This window comes from Centrocercus urophasianus, unplaced genomic scaffold, assembly GCF_019232065.1.
Source record: "Centrocercus urophasianus isolate 14NV4802_14NV808 unplaced genomic scaffold, USGS_Curo_1.0 seq_16, whole genome shotgun sequence".
Taxonomy (NCBI): domain Eukaryota; kingdom Metazoa; phylum Chordata; class Aves; order Galliformes; family Phasianidae; genus Centrocercus; species Centrocercus urophasianus.
The window spans coordinates 16,849,320-16,867,747 of NW_024884711.1; positions in this window are offsets into that span (position 1 = coordinate 16,849,320).

Here is an 18,428-nt window from a genome sequence, read left to right on the forward strand (position 1 = left end):
TTTCTGGATGAAATCTTGTCTTTGTATGGCTCTGCTATTTGCTCACTGACTGCTATCTCAAATACAGTTATATTCTATTGCTGCCTCAGTGTTTGTACTAGTGAATAAAAACCTGCACGATGTAAGTTATTATGATAATAACTTCAGGCTTGCTGCACAGATTTTTTTTAATATATATTTTTAAAGTAGTGACTTAAAGTAATGACTCCTGGTAGATCAGAACTGATAAATAGGATGTTGGATAAAGATACCCAGCTCAGGACTATGTTTTCAGAAATCCTGTTTTTGCAGCTCCATTTTTACTTTTCATATGCATCATTTTATCAGTGTTTGTGAAGCTCAAGTGGAAAATAATCAGCTTTTGTGGGATTTAGAGCTTGCAGCGCTTCCCCATTTCTAAGCATTCAAGTAATAAAGGCTTTGGTAATCATCTCCAGCATACAGCTTTACTGTCTTTCCTGTCTTTGCTGTTAAGCTTAATGGCTACTCTGCAACTTAGGAGCAGCTATGAGTATCAAAAAGGATGACACCACAGCTATAGACTGAAATCCAGAAAGCTATGGTTCCTGCTCCAAGAGAATTATTGAATGCATTAGCAGAACATGACTTCATTAACAGCATTAAAAGTTAGCATTTACGGGAAGGCAGGCTCTACTTTGGCTTGTATTTCATTAAATGACAACAACTTTTTGAATATTTAAACTAACATGCACCAACAGCTCGTTTAGGGCACAGGTCTAAAAGCATTTGAGACTACAGCAATGCTCTTTAAAACAATATGAAGAATTGTTATTGCATTCATATTTTTTTGAATTTTAAAAAGGAATTTTCCAGAACATTTAGTATTTACTGATGTTCATATATAATTAAAACCACAGCCAAGATCATAAGTCTCTGAGCTAATTTTGTTGCCCAGCCTCTTTCTAAAAAAATTGTCTTTTGTTCTTTTATTTTTAATTCACTGTAGAAAAAAAAAACAGATTCTAAATTTTCTTCCTTTGTGGCTTTTATAAGCTTTGCTTAGGGATGGCTCAGTTTGGAAACGATGGGATTGGATTGTGTCCTTCTGGTTCTTCTCTATCCTCATCTTTATACCACAGACTGGATTGAGTGAAGATTTCTTATTTCCATCTGGACAGCAGAGTCCTCTCCTAAGTAGTTGTCATAGCTGCTTTTACCATGAGATTCAGCTTTTGTGACATTATCCTTTCCAGGAACAGTGAGACAGATCTCATACAAGCCACCTAAGTGAATAATACTACTGAACTAAATAACTGAATAACATTACTCTCTAAGACTATTATTGTTTTCTGAGACAGCAAAACAATAGCAATCATATTTCTTAGCTGTGTTGATATTTTTTTGCTCTTCAGCCTTGTGATTGTTACATGAATAATTGCTGCAACTTTTATTGAAGACAGCATCATTCAATGTTTCAGAAAATAAGGATCAATTTCAATTAGGCTTTTCCAATTACCTTTTACTTATAGAAAAAAAAATCAAAGTGGGTAAGAATGCTATTGCATCTGTGGGGACTTCATGCTTACAGTTGGAAGACTTGATTCTCTTATCTTCTACAGTGATACATGCTAGGCATAAATGTAAGGCATAATGTAAATGTATGCTGATGCAAAAGCAGAGAGGAAAGAATTTGGTTGCATAAAGTGCATCTTTGAAGCAGAGGTGGCAAAGACAGGAGGTCCATTAAGCTTGAAGTGGTGCAGAAATTGGAGCTCAAATCCTGCAGAGAAGCACTAGAGGTAACTGGTTTGGTGTCCCTGCCAACTCTCTCCTCAGTTGTACATTTTCAGGTACAGATCTTTGGACAAGAAAACATACAGATAGGCCACTTACAGACAGAAAGGGAAGATAACCATCTGCACAAGCCTTCCCTGCGCTTTTAGGGACTGTGAGAGGAGAGGGAGGGCCGATTGGCTGCCCCTGTGTCCTGCCTGGGGCTGAGTGGCCACAGACCAAGCACATCTCACTGTGACATAGAGAACCTAGAGGATCTGAAACCCAGGAGTACCTCTCAGCAGCTGAGGTGCCCAAGGTGCTGCAGATCTGCAAGGAGCTTCCTTTGCCATGCCTGGGTCTGGAGCAGATGATGGAAAGCAGACCTTTCCTAGGCAGTTAGAGAAGTTGCACAAGTGTCACTTGCTGCCACCACATCCTAACAGAGGCAGAGGTCTCATCTGTAAGGGAGATGAGCACTGTCACTGCCATACTAAAATGGATGAAAGATGAAGTTTAAAGAAATAAGAGAAGAAAACAGGAAAATAAATAATGCCGGGAGTCAAGATAAGAGCAAGCCTGTCCTTCTGCTATTGCAGTGAAGGAGTGGAGACAATAAATCAGCAAGACCTAGTCAGAGGACAGAGTACTGTATCAGTTAACAGCAGAAACTGAAGATGTATGTTTGTGTCTCAAATATTCACCTTGTTACTCACATTTAATTTTCTACCAGTGCTTTCAGTAATAATGGCCATTAAACAATACCATGCGTATACACCATGGGGGGAAGAGTCAGTACAAATTGTGGGGGCAACAGGAAGGTTATGAGTAAGCTGCTTGTCCAGTGCCTTCTTGATGGAGAAATGCAGAGACACTGGAATAAAAGGGTGAAAACTGAAGGGAGGAAAGGAGCAAGGGAAACAAGAAAGTGGTGAAGGGAAGGCTAAGAGATTTCATGGAGAAAGTATGTCCTCAAGAGTCCGTTCCTCAGGAAGAAAAGGAGAAAAGGATGAGGTAGTGAGAGGGAAGAACAGATATTGAAGTGATCATATAGAAATTTGAGAGGCAGACCTGACAACATCTATTGAGAGACAGAACTGAAGGGATATCGAGAACAAAAGCAGAAGATTTTAGGAAAGGGGAGTGGGGAAAGCAAATGAAATTTGAAAAGACCAGACTTCTTGAAAAAGTGTGAGAAAGGCAACAAAAAATTCACCCAGACATAAAACAGTCAAAGAAGAAAGGAAGAATCATAGCAGGAGTAGGACATTTGGCCTACCCAGCATATTGCCCCATGAGTGAATGGGTAATGGTGTGCTTCCTTCCCTAGACTGTTTGTTTGAATACAGTCAGCAGTTTTCAGTGAGTCACTCTTGCACTTAATATCCATGTTACACTAGACAATGCTGTTGTTAAGCTGTATTTAGTGGAGATGGTCTGCAAACACCGCTCTATGTAACATTTGTTCTAACCTTCATGAGCCTCTTGTGGCATGAGTGTGTTTGTAAGGTCAAGGTTGATGACCTGGGTGAAAATGTGCTGGGTTAGGACAGTCCTCTAGATTCTGATTCATGCAAAATTAGTAAAGAAGTTTTCCTTTGCCTTTTCTCCTTTGCCTTCCCTCCTTTCCCCCTTCCCCTTTTCCCTCCCTTCCTTCCTTTCTTCGTTCCTTCCTTTTCCTTCCTCCCTTCCTTCCTCCCCTCCTCGTTTCCTCCCTTCCTCACTTCTTTTCCTTCCTTCTTTCCTTTTTCTTCCTTCTTCCCTTCTCCATTCTCTTCTTTCCTTCCTGCCCCCTTGCCTGCATGTTCCTAGCTAAGTCTGCCAATTGGCAATTCATGCACAGTGGCCTCAGCAGCTCTAAAGCTCTTTATCACTCACAGTGAGATCAGGAGATCTTCACACCTTTGTTTCTCGACCAAGCTTCTCCATGAGAGGCCAGGCTGGTGGGTGGCAGTGGCTGCTCTGCAGCACCAATATGGTATTGATTCGGTTCTTCCTCCATACTGAGCACAGCAAGGCTCTGTTCCTTCATTCCAAGTGAAGCAGCAGAGCAGGCCTGAGGCAGAGCAGCGTGTCAGGGAATGCCTGGGGAACTCTGTAGGCATCATAGTCTGTGCTGCAATGCTGTGCTATTGAGTTTGCTCCACTCTTGTCACCATGCTGCATTAAGTCTCAGTTCTAAAAGCTACATTAGAAGGACATTGGTAGAAGATCCACTGCACCTCCACATGTTGTTCAGAAAGCTTTCAGGATTAGATAGGCCTAATGTGGTGAGATAGAATATAAACCTTCTCAGTGATGGCTGAAAATCTTTTTTGTTATGCCAGGCTTTGCCTGTCCTGAGAGAAAAATAGTATTGTGCCAAATTCCATCCTGAGTGCAGCTCCATAAGTCATTGTTAATGCTTAGCTTATTAGAGCTATGGGCAAGTAAGAATAGCCTAAATGAGCAATAGTGTATATCTAACTATGCATGAGGTATGATTTACACAACACAAGGGCTGCGTGTTGGATGTGCTATCCATAAATGCAGTAATGAAGCTGTTTCCTCGGGAACACTCACTTTCTTCTAGCCAAATGGCAAGAAATCCTTTTTGGCACTGTATGGTAATGATACTGCAAGTATTGAAGTGCAGAAATAAACTCGAAAATCGAATCTAAAAAACTGAACAGTATCTTGCTGATCACAGACCATGTAATTTATTTTGAGGTAAATCACTTCTATCTAGACAACAGTAATTAATGCCTAGACGCAGAGGTATAGTGGGCAGTTGAGAAGACAGCGATATCTTCTTCCCCGTGGCTCCTAAACTCAATGACCAGAATGTACATAGTGCTGCTTAACCTTCAATAATGTCCTTTGAAGTACACATTGCAAATGTTCTGGACATTTGCTTCTTAAAGGACAACTGAAATGAAAATGGCCATGATTTATTCTTGCTGTTGTTTGTTGCGAGATCCTGACCAAGATTCAGCCCTCCTTAGGGCAGCTTTGCACTGCGCTCTGGGCAGGATGCTCTTGACAAGGGCATAGCTGGTGTTCTGTCTGTGGACTATACTGCAAGGGGTCTCATACACCAAAAGTCAATCTCTGCTTACTCTGTGATCTTTTTTTATGTAAGTCAGAAAAAGCTAAGGGCAGAAAAGCCCACAAAATTTAATCTGTAAAGAATATGCTGCCTAAAGCCTATGTTAAAATAATGTTTGGCAAACAAATCCAACAAGATATCAAATTGACTCCTGCTAAAAATTCCGAATCAGGCCTTAATATTGAAGAAAATCAGTGAGGGGATCAACCATTCTAGCTAGCACCCTTTGAGTTTGCTGTTTGGTACTGATGCTAGAAGTCCAAGTCGGCACTCAGAATTTAGTCGGACAAGCATTACCCTTGTTTTACCTTTTCCTGAAATGTACTGTAATATAACTGGGCTCTCATCTACTTTTTCCTGAGTAATGAGCTTCTATCATCCTAATTCTGCTAAGAAAAAGAAAGGAGACAACATCATGTCACTGGATTTAGTTTATACCTGAAACTTACCGTTCTTTCTCCAGCCTGTCCTTTCTGCATTGTCCTTCCTTACATTCCATTTTCATTTCTGTTATTCTTACTTCTCCCTCTTCTTGAGCAGGTAAGACTGTTTCCTCCATGACACCTGGATTAGAAAGCTTTAAAGAGGCTGAATGCTAATACCATCTCACTTAGTTCTGCAGGCTGTGGATTTAACCTAGCTGCAAAGGTGCTTTCTCTCTGCTGGATGTACTTTGCTTTGTCTTTGCAGAAAGATAACTGATTTCTCAACAGCTAAAGTGAAAGGTCATGCTGTCTGCTCTTCTCTTCAAAAAACTCTTCCCTGATCAGAGAAGTGCAACAAGAAGCGTTCCTGTCTCAATGCTGTCAGGCCAGCATGATCCATCTTGATGCAGGGAAAATCAGATTTCTATCCCCTCTGTTTCTTACAGTCACAATTGTGTGTGTTTCTTATTTCAAATTCTTATACAAATTTCTTACCTGTCCTTTCCAATGTACTGGGCCTGATTGCCGCACCAGCACACTGTAGCATAGAGGAAGCAGGTTCTCCTTTCCTGTATGCTTAGATCTGTCCACTGACATCCCACAACATGAAAGAGAGTCAAGATCCAAAACAGCCCCTGCAGTCTGCTTTTGTGTCTCACAAGCTGCACTATACATTGAGACTATCAGCAGACACTGCGTTCCCCCACCTGTAACCAACCTGCTCCTGTCCTAGCACTGAGCAGACATGGTTGGACCCATCACTCCAAACTGCCCTTATTTACTGTCACACAGAAAGCTGACTGCTCAAGCCCCACACATTCATCTCTGACATTAGCCCAGCTCTGGCCATGGGAACATTCTTCACTTATAAGCCATTATGTAGGCAGATGAGAACTCTGTTGGAATTCTTACGCCTGTATCTGCTGGAGGAGGCAGCTGATCTGCAGAGCCTGGGGCCTAATTGTTCAGCATGAGTGAAGCTGGGATGGAAATATCTCCCACACACTTCAGGTCATGCAGAAGCCAGAACGGAGAAAACATTTGCTGCAACTGATAGCAGAAGTAGACTGTACTCAATCTCAAACTGCAAGTAAGTACACGTTATGAGACTAGGTAAGCATATCAAAATATTCAAAGACTGATGCAAACTGTATGGTTTCTAGAAGAGTCTGAGTTTCAGCTTTCCTCATTAGAAATACAAGTTTCTGTATCTTCATCAATGGTGAAGTTTGAAACAAGAGTGAAGCTGGTGTCAGGAGCAATCTCCATACTCTCCCTGCTGCCAGTGTGGAAGCCACAATGGATTTGATATTTTCTTCCTTTACTTACGTCAATTTTCATTTTCTGGCTGTCCATAAGGAAGCTAGTAGCCTGGAACAGCTGCTGGAGCCATGTAAAATGAACTCCAGCCATGCCTAAGCTCCAGCAGACGGGTACTGCTCTGCACTGCTGATGCATCTGATGCTGACATCCCGTCCTGAAGCCAAGTGCAGAAGGCTGAAAGCTGGATATGCCCTGGAGATCAGTTTGTACTGTCTTCTTTGGGGTTTATCTTCTTAGGCCTTGCAGAGATGGATTTATGGGGGGAAGTCAGGAGAAATGTAATTCTCTCCATCTGTAAGTACCATAGTGTATTTTGCATCATGAGAGAGGGAAGTGATCATAACACTGATTTCCTTCCCAAAGCACCATATTCATAACCACTTTATATCCAGAGCTATGGATGTGTATATACAGTGCCTCTGGAAAATCCTACCTGCCTTCTATTCCCCACTTTCCACCCCAGAGAACATGGGGCAATTTCTTGAAAGAAGGCAAATCTGCCCTGGCTGGAAAATGTCACCCCAGCTAAAACAGAGGGTGATCCCTATGTCAGCAGAGGCGGTTTACCCTAAGAACAGTAGTTTGTGTGCTGCTCTAGGCTTCTGCCTTGGAATTTTTATCTCAGGGCATATTTGGTCAGTGTTTCTGCTCTGCTTTTACCTGTTCTCTGAGTGATATTATGTGACCTTCAGTACTTCCAGTGCAGCATGTGGCTGTAATTTGCCCAAGACTCCTTCTGTCCTGTCACTCTAAATGATCTTTACTTAAATTAAGGCTGTGTTTCAAGGGGAAAATCAGCAATGCTATGGTGAGTCAAACAGAAGCATGAAATCAGCTGGCATAACTTAACAAGGGAGAAACTTGTATGTTGAAAATTTCATCCTGCAAAATGTGTTTGGTTCAATTTAGGGCACTCTTTCACCATGGACTAAGACCCTCAGGATTAAGGACCACTTTAGTCACATCAGGACCACTTTAATCCTTAATGAAAACATCCATTTGGGGCTCTACTACACTTGGCTTCCCATGGTCAGGTGAATTGTCTTAACTTACCAAGCAACCCCTTGCAGACAAACCCTAAGTCTCTTTTGTTTTGCATGTTTGCAGTGTCCTACAGCAAAGGACTGCTGCATCACACCTGCTACCCCACGTGTCTAAAATCCTCTTTCCTTTCCTAAGTCACTGACTCATCCCTCTCATCAACTCTTGACTCTCTTTGCAAAGTTTGTAGGCTGCAAGCTATATAAGGAAACAAATAATGCTAAACTGTATTAGCAAGAAGCCTGGAGGGATTTTTTGTTTTCTTTTTTATTATTTTTTCCATGCGGCATCAGAAAACAATTTGCCCAAATCTTCAAAATTTCTGAAACATTTGACTCACATTCCTGATTTATCAGGACTACTTTGTGCTTTGAAATTACTGCACATGCCAATACTTCACTCTTTCATTCACTGCCTTCTTTATTCAGAGTCGATGACTTTTTCAGAAATAATGCAGATGATGTTACAATTAGATTATTTCACACAGAACAGTCACATCCATCTACTCTCTCACTGTAATTAGAAAAGTTTCACATCTGAAAATAAATAACCTAAGCATGAGGTGTTTTTGTGGAACAATACAGAACAAGTGGGAGGACAGGAATGCAAAAACAGAGCCAGGACTCTGAGTGGCAAAAATTGGCTCATCTCCATTAGCTTGCAAGAGCTACAATAGGATGAACTCTCACATTAGGTGACAGGCTATAGAATGATTAAAAATGCATAGTATAAGGAGAAATGTATCCTTGTAAGCTGTTCGTTCAGTGGAGCTCTACTGGCAACAACAGTTTCAGAAACTGAGGTTTCTTCAGTTGCACTTCTGGCTGCAACTCATAGGGGCTTACAGCAGAACAGAACCAGGGCCTCGGTGACAGCTGGAGTGTGGATGTATACAGGAGGTAAGTGAAAAGACTTTTCCCCATTGGAGTGATCCGAGTGACATGGAGGTATGATTACTCAGATTGACAATTCATGACTTGTAATTTGTGTCACCAGGTAGTGAAGAGAGAAAAATACGGTAAAAAATCCTTGGATTTTCTCCTCTTCTTACTAGCACAGCTGTTTCGTATCCTCAGTTAGATTCTGGAATAGTCCCTTCAAAAATGCCTACATTTCCTTAAAAAATCAGGGATGTGAGTTCCAAATTCAAGGTGCTGTAGAAGTTGTATTCCCATCCTGCCAGTCATTGCTAACTTGAAATCACCATCCTCCCACAGCACAGCTTCTGATTAGTTTCTCACAAGTAGATTTCTAGTTCTTGTAAATTGGTTGGCCTTCTTTGGCATCTTCCAGATCATGGACAGTGCTCAATAAACAACCAAGCACCTAAAATCTTTTCCAGTAATAATTTTGTTAGCACTAGGAGGAGAAAAGCAGATCTTTGTGATCCAGATTTCTAGTGTAGTATCTGTGCTAGAAATGTGTCTTGAAGCAAGAGCTTATTGACTTGTTTGGTGCTGCTTAAGGAAACCAGGACATTAAATCCAGTTATTCGTACTGATCTTTACTTGAGAATTTTGTCTTTTTTATTTTCCTATAAGCCAAAAGATTTTATGACAGCCAGCATATCCTTAGAAAGACTTCACAACTGCTGTGATGTTTATCAGTCAGAAGTCTGCCAAAGCCTTTTCTCTTTGTGACTCTCCAAAAATATTCTTGCACCCTTTCATTTATTTCCTGCTATTGGCTGACAGCAGCTCTTTAATCTGCTTGATACAGCATGTAAATATCATGACTTTGCAGCTTATAGAGCATCAAAGCAGAGAAGTACATCTTACTATGTCCTTTCTCGTTTCTCAGGCTAATTTAAAATGCTGTATGCTTCTGATGTTGAATTGGAAACAAACTGTTGTTTCGTGGTTTGTTGTTGTTGTTGTTTGATTTAGGTTATGTTTAGAAGGTACTCACATACCTACATGGGAACTATTATAAGCAAGAATCATCCTTATTGCCCTTTCTTCCTCCATGATGTTAGCAGTAGGGATAGCAATCTCTTCCAGCAAGGATGTTTTGTGTGCTGTTCCATTCCCTGACATATGTCTGACAGCTGAGACTGAGACCAGTACTTGGTTTTCAGAGCTGACAGCTGAGTTTCACACTTACATGACTCCTGTCCTGGAATCTGCAGGACACAAATATTTGTGCAGAACTCTGCTAAAGTATTAAGGACTATTATTAGGACATTGTTGTGAAGAAAGAAATTTCTATCCATTGTATATTTAGCCACACAAGTGACCCAGGTGTTTATATAAACAGCTCATTATTATTATTATTACTACTGAATGAAGTATGTTAACATGATTATTTATTTGCTGAAGTTCCCTACAATGAGCAATCCATCAGCCACTGGTATTGCTGCCGTTCATGCAGAGACCACGAGAACACTGCTAAGGACAAGAAGTTGCTTAAAATTGTTTATTGGTGATAAGGTTGAGGTGCCTGTGACATTTCAGACAATACCTGCAATTTGGAGGAGGCTGGGTTGGGAAGAATCAGAATTGAGACTGAGAACTTGCATGGTGCTTCAGCCACAAGGGGCCATTTGGACTCAGTGCCCGGGGAGTGCATTAGGGACTGCCAGCATCACTTATCTGCAGGCAGAAGGGAATGAGTAATGCTTTGGATGTCACCCTGCGCCTCTCCTGCTGAGGAGTGGTGCTGTTGCTGCAGAGGAGCCACCATCACACTCTGGGTTCCAGGGTGGCAGCAGGAATACTGTCCCACTCAGTTCTGCCTCAGACAAATCCTTGGCATAAGTGACACTATGGACTTGTTAAGAAGAAAAAAAGAGCTGAGCCTGAGAATATTTTCCCTACATTTGGGGTGATATATATTTTTTTTATTTGGAGCACCGTGCACCTCCAACCCTTCTACAGGTTCTCACTTCCATAGGTTCTCACTGTCCAGTGTTTAAGGATGCTAAGTTTGCACGCTCTTCTCAATGGTTTATTCCTATTAGAGAAGAAGGGAGAATACAGTGTGTTTAATTTTTTTTTTCTTTCTGGTGTTTATTTGTTTGTGTAGTTTGGCTTGTTTTGTTGTTTTTTGTTCGGTTTGGTTCTTTTTTCACTTTCATATATTCAGGAAATGAAGTCTTCTAGAGCTGTGCATCTGTTAGCCAGTGTCAGCCAAGAGCAATGTTTGGGCAGAGATCTCAGAAGTGTGAAGGTCTGTCAGCTGACTGGATGGGGGCAGAAGCCTGCAGGCTGTAAGCAGGGAACATAAGTAGAGCTTTGGATGTTGTATGAACAGATGAAAGGACTGTAAGAGGAGTTCAAGGGGTGAAGGATTTAGGGCAAAGATTGGGAGCATATTGGCAATATTAGAAGAAACAGCTGAGAGTTGGGTTTCACGTACAGATTAGTGCTCAGGACGATGAAAATATATTTGTGTGGCATCAGGCTTAATTTGCTTTATTGCCAGTGGAGTAAGTTATTTTTCCCTTTAGTCCCAATTGCTGTTGCTTTTTTTTTTTTTTTTTTTTGTATTGGTTCCCTCATCAGCAGTGACCTGAGAGGCAGACACAATCTTTCACAGACACTTGAGATTTTAGGCTGGCAAAAAATAGCATTTCCTAGCAAGGGAACAGCTCCCTGACAGCTGCAGTAAGCAAGTGGCGGAGTCCCAGATCTGAAGAGTGTGTGTATGCATGCATCTACGTGTGTGTGTGCATGTATCTCAGTAGCAGATCTCTTAGTGCAGTGATCTGTGCAAATTAAAAGCAGAAGTCAGTAACAGCCAGCCCATTTTAGCAGAAAACTTACCAAAAGTGTGGTGTTTAACACTTTCTCCTGTTCTTGGCTTTTGATCTGTCTAGTGTGGGTGTTCTGCAAATGTGAATAGTCTTTATCAAGCCTGTGGCCTTGAAAGAGCTGCTGTCATGCAAGAAAACAGACTATGCTCATACAGCACTTGTGTCAGAGTCACTCGCAGTTCACCATGAAGTTCTTACCCACTTGCTTGGTGAATGGAGGTATTTTTCACTTGGCAATATGCTTAATTAGGAGTTAGTATCAACCAGAGATTAAATCTAGTTCAGTTACCTACTTCCAGGAATAGCATTTGCCATACTGTTTCTATTGTCAAGGTAACTGTGTCACCCTTTTATAGTTCAATGTTATGTTTTTATAAGACTTCAGATTTTCTGAAGTTGTAAAGCAAAAGGCAACAGCAACAACATTTCTGTGATACTCCAAGAAAGTGGTGGGCTACTACTAAGTGAAAAGAATTAGGATAATAACCTCTAGGCTTTCAGAAGTACCATGAAACTTACAAAACTTGGCATCAGCTCACACAAACAGATATAGCGAACAACTTGGCAGTACAAGGTTCTGCAAACCCAGGTGACCTTAATGCAATAAAGCCTAGAATGTATCTCATGAGATCACAGATACATTGCCTTCCCATTCAGGCTGGCTCACATGGAGCCTGCATGGCAGTTTCTGCAATGACAGCACAGCTACCATGCTCAGAGTTACTTCTGCCATGGATAACCAGGAAGAGATTGCCGTTGCTTTGGTTTTGGATGGGTTAATAGCAACTAAAACGCTCTTGCCTGCATTGTGTACGAACTAAAACAGATGAGAATTACTTGATCTGGTGGCTAGGATGGCAGCATTTTACCAGAAATATACTGTTCTGTGCTCGTATTGCTTCAACCCAGCTTAGAGACTATTTTGCCTCTTTATTCTTTTGTTTTTCTAGGAGCTAATTTCCATTTACAGAGTTATTTCATCTGGATCAGATAGCTAAGCTTTATTTCTCTTATAATGGCAGAAAATTATTTACATCTACTCACTGGGAAAAGAGCCCCACATTTTGGGCATTCAAAAGAGAAAACTATTTTTAGTTCATTTTCTTAAGGAAACCATGCCCACTCAGCCAATTTGTTTGTTCACCCATCTATCAATTTGGTTCTAATAACTATGAACCTGCACACTGATTTCAGCCAGATTTGGCAAATTTGCTGTGTTCCTGCAAATCATCTAAACACATGTGGTTAGATCGAAAGAGTCTATTATTTCCTTCATCATGCAGAAAAAATCAGCCATTCTTTGCTCTTTTGGGTGAGAGCAGCTTGGCCAATTAGTCTGTGCTACTAATTGATCGGGTGCAGAGGTGTATCTAATACAGCTACAGCACATTTGGCCCCTTCCCAGCTAATTATAGCACTCAGAGTGAGGTGAGATTACTGTAGGAGAAGGTAGGATATATGGAAAGATAAGGGGAAAGGTAGGGTTATTGAAGGGGGCTTTGTAGGAATCAGGTAGAGAAACAAATCTGTAAGAGATTAAGCTTCAGTAGTTCTGCTACTCATGAAATACTGTCTTCTCTTTCCCCCAGGAGTATCTCACTCTGAACTTTTTTTGCCATTTATATTCAGAAACCTCACCTGAATGACTCAGATCTTCTCAGCTGGCACTTTGAAGATGTCATTGCCATTCAGCCTACATTTGCTGGATAAAAATGACAGCCACCTTTCTGGGCATCTCCTCCCTCAACTACTTGGGAACACAGAATCCCAAAAGCACACATCATTCTCCCCCCTCACTCACACACTGTCTGTGTCACTTTTCATCCTTTTCTTCCTCAGGAGAATGAACACTGAATATACATCTTTCACTGGAACAGGGGAACTTTTATGGTGACAGTCATGATTTGTGAAAGAGCCAGCTGGCTATGCCTGGTTTGTTTCTCTTGTAAGATATTAAGAATTGCAAGCACACATTTTAGCAAGTACCTGCTAAGCAAGGTACTTTTCAAATTTAAGATCTTCTCTATCTGAAATACATACACAACTGGAGGATGGCAACCTGAGAAGGTGAGGGGGAAAAATAGAGGGAAAATAGTAATGGGAATATCTGAGGTTGTGCTTGTGGTATACATGAGTCAGGTGAAGGACTGAAGAAAAGAGGCTGATAAAATGAGGGAATGGGAGTGCAAAATACTGCAAAGCAAAGCAGTGTGAGATGTTTTTGCAAATCACTTTCTCTATAGTAGCCTTTTGTGACCTGACAGAGGAATCCCCAGAGGAACACTGCATGGTATCATATTGTTTTCTTCAGTACCTTTCATTCTGTTGTTACAAATTTTAATGCTTTACTTAGTATTTGACATCTGCTGAGCACTTGGCAGACGTCTTGGATAAGCTGTCAGCAAATGCATTTGCATCTTGGGCACCACAAATCGATTTGACGGCGAAACTGGATAATTTCAATAAAAATAGGTTCCAACGAAGAATGAAACCTACCTTCTGCTCACCAAATTAAAATCCTAAAAGCATAGGTTCATTTGGCACAAATATTCCATTGAGCCTCAAATAGTCTTTGCTTAGAAGGAAGGTAGAAGAAAATATACTGCAACCCTCCAACATTACTGTCCCTGCTTCTTCTGTGAGAAAACACTCACCAGTGATGTGGGAGCCCTAACCGCTCATCTAAAATATTTTCTTGCATAGCAGAAAGGAATCAAATTTTTTTGGCATAAAAAAAGGTAAAGTCATCTTAGGAATAATTGCCAGATTATCTATCTATCTATCTATCTATCTATCTATCTATCTATCTATCCACATATTTATTTATTGCTGTAAGTAAATGAAGCCCTTCGATATGATGCACCTCCCTCCCCAGGAAGGAAAGTGAACCAGTTCACCTGCATTGTTTCAAATTCTCCAGTTACAGTTTCACTTTTTTTTTTTTTTTTTTTTTAATTTGACCTTCAAATATATATATATATATATATATATATATATTTTTTTTTTTTTCTGGAGGAAACAATTTGACACAGACAATTAACACTGGCAAATAGTTTCAAAATAACAGCAGTCACACTGGCAGTTTTACAGGTGTTTTTGGTATAACCTTGCTGCCTGTTCCTTACAGCTTTCCTTGGAAAATTCACTCAGAGCCCACTGCATACACGTGCTGCAGCCTATTTTTCTTCCAAAAAGCAATATCTTAAACTTTCTCTGTTGGCATTTCCTTTACAGTTATATTGCTTCCAAACATTTATAGTAGCTTTATTAGATCCATCTGGTATCCATCATAATTCTCAAACTGTTCCAAACCCAAACAATGCGTAGCACAAGCAGATTTTACTAGCAGACCATTCATCCTCCCAGACTCTGAATAATATACCAAACGCTGGCTCCAGCTGGGGTCCTTGGAGCATCCTGCTATTAACCTTTTTCCATTTTAAGGACATTGTAATTTATTCTGTCTCTTTGTAGGCTCTCTTGGCTAGTTTTTAATTCATGACAGAACTTTACCTTTCACCTCTGATTCTCAAGTTTCTTTGCAGCCTCACTGAAAAAGATTTTACTGACAGTGCTTCAAGGCTTTAAATTAATTGCACCCCCACATCCTCCCGTTATTTTAACACTGCAGTATTTTATGCCTTAGAAAACAAACACTTTTCCTACCACTAGGAAGTGACTTCATTTTGGCTTGCTAAAACCACTGCATGGGAGGTCTATATGCTTGCTTGCTTTCCTTCCCCTATCACTATAACTGTTTGATTCCAGCCTATAACATTCGCCCAAATTGCTAAGAAGTGAGCCTTTAATACTTTAGCCCAACATTGAACTATAACTCCATAACCTGTATGAGATCCACTTTGAAGAGTAAATATTATTCTTTTCATTTTCTCCTTGCAAAGGAAATGTTTACCATAACACATTACCCCAGCTCTTTGAGATTAGATAAAAAGCCCATTTAATTCACTGTGAGCTTTTCGTTCAGTGAGGTGGGTTTTCCTGAATTCAGCTACTTCTTATTTTAGTTCTCACATTCTTATATCACCTGCTCCCCATTGGGTAACATGATTTAACTTCATCTTCTTCAAACACGTCTCAAGGAGTCTTTTGCCTGTATAACTTCTAACAGCCAAGACAGAACTCTGAGTTCCCATTCTATTACACTAACTAGTGTGACAATGAATGTACATAAACAGTTCCATTCCCTCTCCCAGATCTCTTCTGGAGGCAAGAAAGTGGGAAGGCAGCTGCCTATCTCTGTCATAGTTGAGGATACTGTTAACTGAATTAATGCAGAGCCGCTACTGTATGATCAGCAACTGGCTGCACTGAGGTGGCAGTGATGAACTGGCTGTACCTGGGCTGCTGGCTGGTAAATTTCCTTCCCTGCCTTTTCCTAGTCACCTCTATATCTGCATTTGCCCATGGCACACTGTGTGGGAGGTTTGTTTTTTCTCTATTTTACTTCGTCGGTCATTCATGTCAGATTGACAATAATGCCATAAATACTTCCATTCTCCTTTGCAGCAATCACCTCTGAGTTCAAATGAAAGCTTTCATTGCTTTATTGTTGTCAAACCTTCTTTATTCACAGAAACTTATTCCTTAGCAGCAAACCTTTGGAAACAACAGCATGTATGAGATGATGCATCAAGCACTGGACTAGGAAGCCTCTCTTGCCTCAGTTATCACTGGGACAAATAGTAGGGGCAGGTGTTGCCCTCACAGCTTCTGCCTGCATTCTTATGAATGCCTTGAGATCCAATGGAAATTCCTGCTACTCAACATTTTGAGCCATTAGGTGAGGCATCTGACTCAGTCTGTTAAACCCAAAGGATGATTTTTTTCCATTGATTTCAACAGCTCTGCATCTGGTCTGAGGCAGCTGCCTGGAACTATAAAGCTATTCTATATTAAGGTGAAGATTTTGTTTCCTGGACATCACTTCTGCCTGTTAGCAAAGGCACTAGCCTTTGGCACAAAATAATACAAGATAAAACATAACAAAAACACCTGTGTGAACTTACTGGCTTTTGTGTTGAGTCCGGTGTACAATGTCTGTGAAGATGTATTTTTCTGTCAAATAAGGTCTGCTGCCAGCGGGGAAAATGGGAAATAACCCATATTTGCACACACCTGAATTGTTTTAAAATTCAGACCCTGACACTAATGGCAGTGATACAGAAAAAGAAGGTATTGCTATTGTGTACATCAGCAGAACTGAATCTGCTTAGCTTTTCCCCACTGAAACCTGGCAGCTAGAATGAATAGCTTTTCTGTTTAGAAAACGCCTGATGCAAAATGCAGTCAATTCACACACCAGCAACAGGCATGCTTTCAACTCTCTAGTGAAATTCTTACCTACGTATATCTAAGAGCTACCACATTAGATAGGTACATTAACCATTTACTGAGGTGCAGGCATGCATACCATCAACAGGCACAAGCTGGCGGAACCAGTGCCTGTTCTGACAACTGGGAGACTGCCTGAGCATGGCAGGAGAAAGGCTCTGGAGCAGCTCTTTGGCTGGAAGCCAGAAGTCTGACTTTCAAGTGTCTGTGAGGAGCGTTGCTCTCTGTTCCTCCAATCCATCTGTAGGCAATAACTGTTTGCTAACAAGCTTAATGTCTGTAACTGGACTTGTACATGTTTTTAGGGTTGTGCTTGTTACTGCCATAATGGAACCTTTCCCAATATCATGTGCACTCAAATGAAGTGTTAGCATCTTCAAGGAGTTTACACAATGGAAAATGTCACCTATGCTGGCAGGAAACATTGCTGGCTAGGTACATTTTACAAGGTTTGAACATCATTTATTTTCCCTTCTAAATGACATACATAGGCATCTGTCTACAGCCTTCCAGATATATTCAGTGCCCTTCATAGTCCTGAAAGAATCAAAGTATTCAATATCAGCAATTACTGGGCCTTGAAGTCGTGACTTTTTTTTCCCCTGTTATATGTATTAAAAGGAAAAAGCGAATGGAACCAAAGTAGAAAGAGAATGTGGATCCTATTCTCAACAGGAGAATAACAAAGAGGACAATCCAGGCTCTGGCCTTGAAGTGTGCAATACTATGTGCAAAAGCTAAAAGAGAAAGAATAACACAAGGAGTGCCTGGGCCTCACCCAGAGCCCAGCAAAGTAAGTAGAAACTCTGGCTGCAATGACAAATACATCAAGTCTTCCCTCTGCAATAGCATAAAACTTATAAAGGGAAAAGGGCAATGAGTGTTGGGATCTCTCTGCTAATCCCTTCTGCCCCACAGGAGGTTTCCGTCTCTCCTACTTGCTGGCAACCTGAGCTAAATAAGCTTGCATCAGTAGGAAGGACACTATAGCCTAGCTTGCACTGAAATTGTTTTTCAATAGCTTTATGGACTTCTTTTCCAACTGAATAGCATCTGGATGCTAGATTCTGCAGAGATCCATATCACGTCTCTGCAAATATACTTGCTGAAAATAGCAAACTTTTATGTACTTTGGTATTTTCTGCCTTAAATAATATGGAAAAAATACAACATTTTTTCCATCCGATTGCATTTTAGATAAATACTAAAATCCAAGAATACTTGGAATAATGAGTAATAGTCAGCAATCAGGGGGAGGAAGATAAATGTTATAAAACACTGTCTGGCATGTATTAAACCAGTACTGGACTGTCAAATCCAGAATCTTAAATGGCAAATTTGTTTAGTTTCTATCCTTAAAGGAAAACACTGTCTTGAAAACCTTGGAGTTCTCTTTAACTATTTCCAAGTCAATATCAAAGTTGCATGTCCTTGTCTGTGTGAAGTGGAAGCTTAGTGATTTCTTAACTCCCTGCTTCTCCAGTGGTTTGGGTGTTAGATTCACGCATTCATCACACGTAACCAGCTGACATTCACAAGCTGGCCCTCAACTGCAGTAAGCCTGGGAGCTAGACTCACAGCTGGGTCCTCTCATTCCCCTGAAGCTGGATGGAACTGACAAATCAACAGCAGGAAATTCACATTTAGTACTAGTGATGAATGTTACTATTTGGAATTCAACTATTTCCAAATCTATGGATGCTTACTGAGG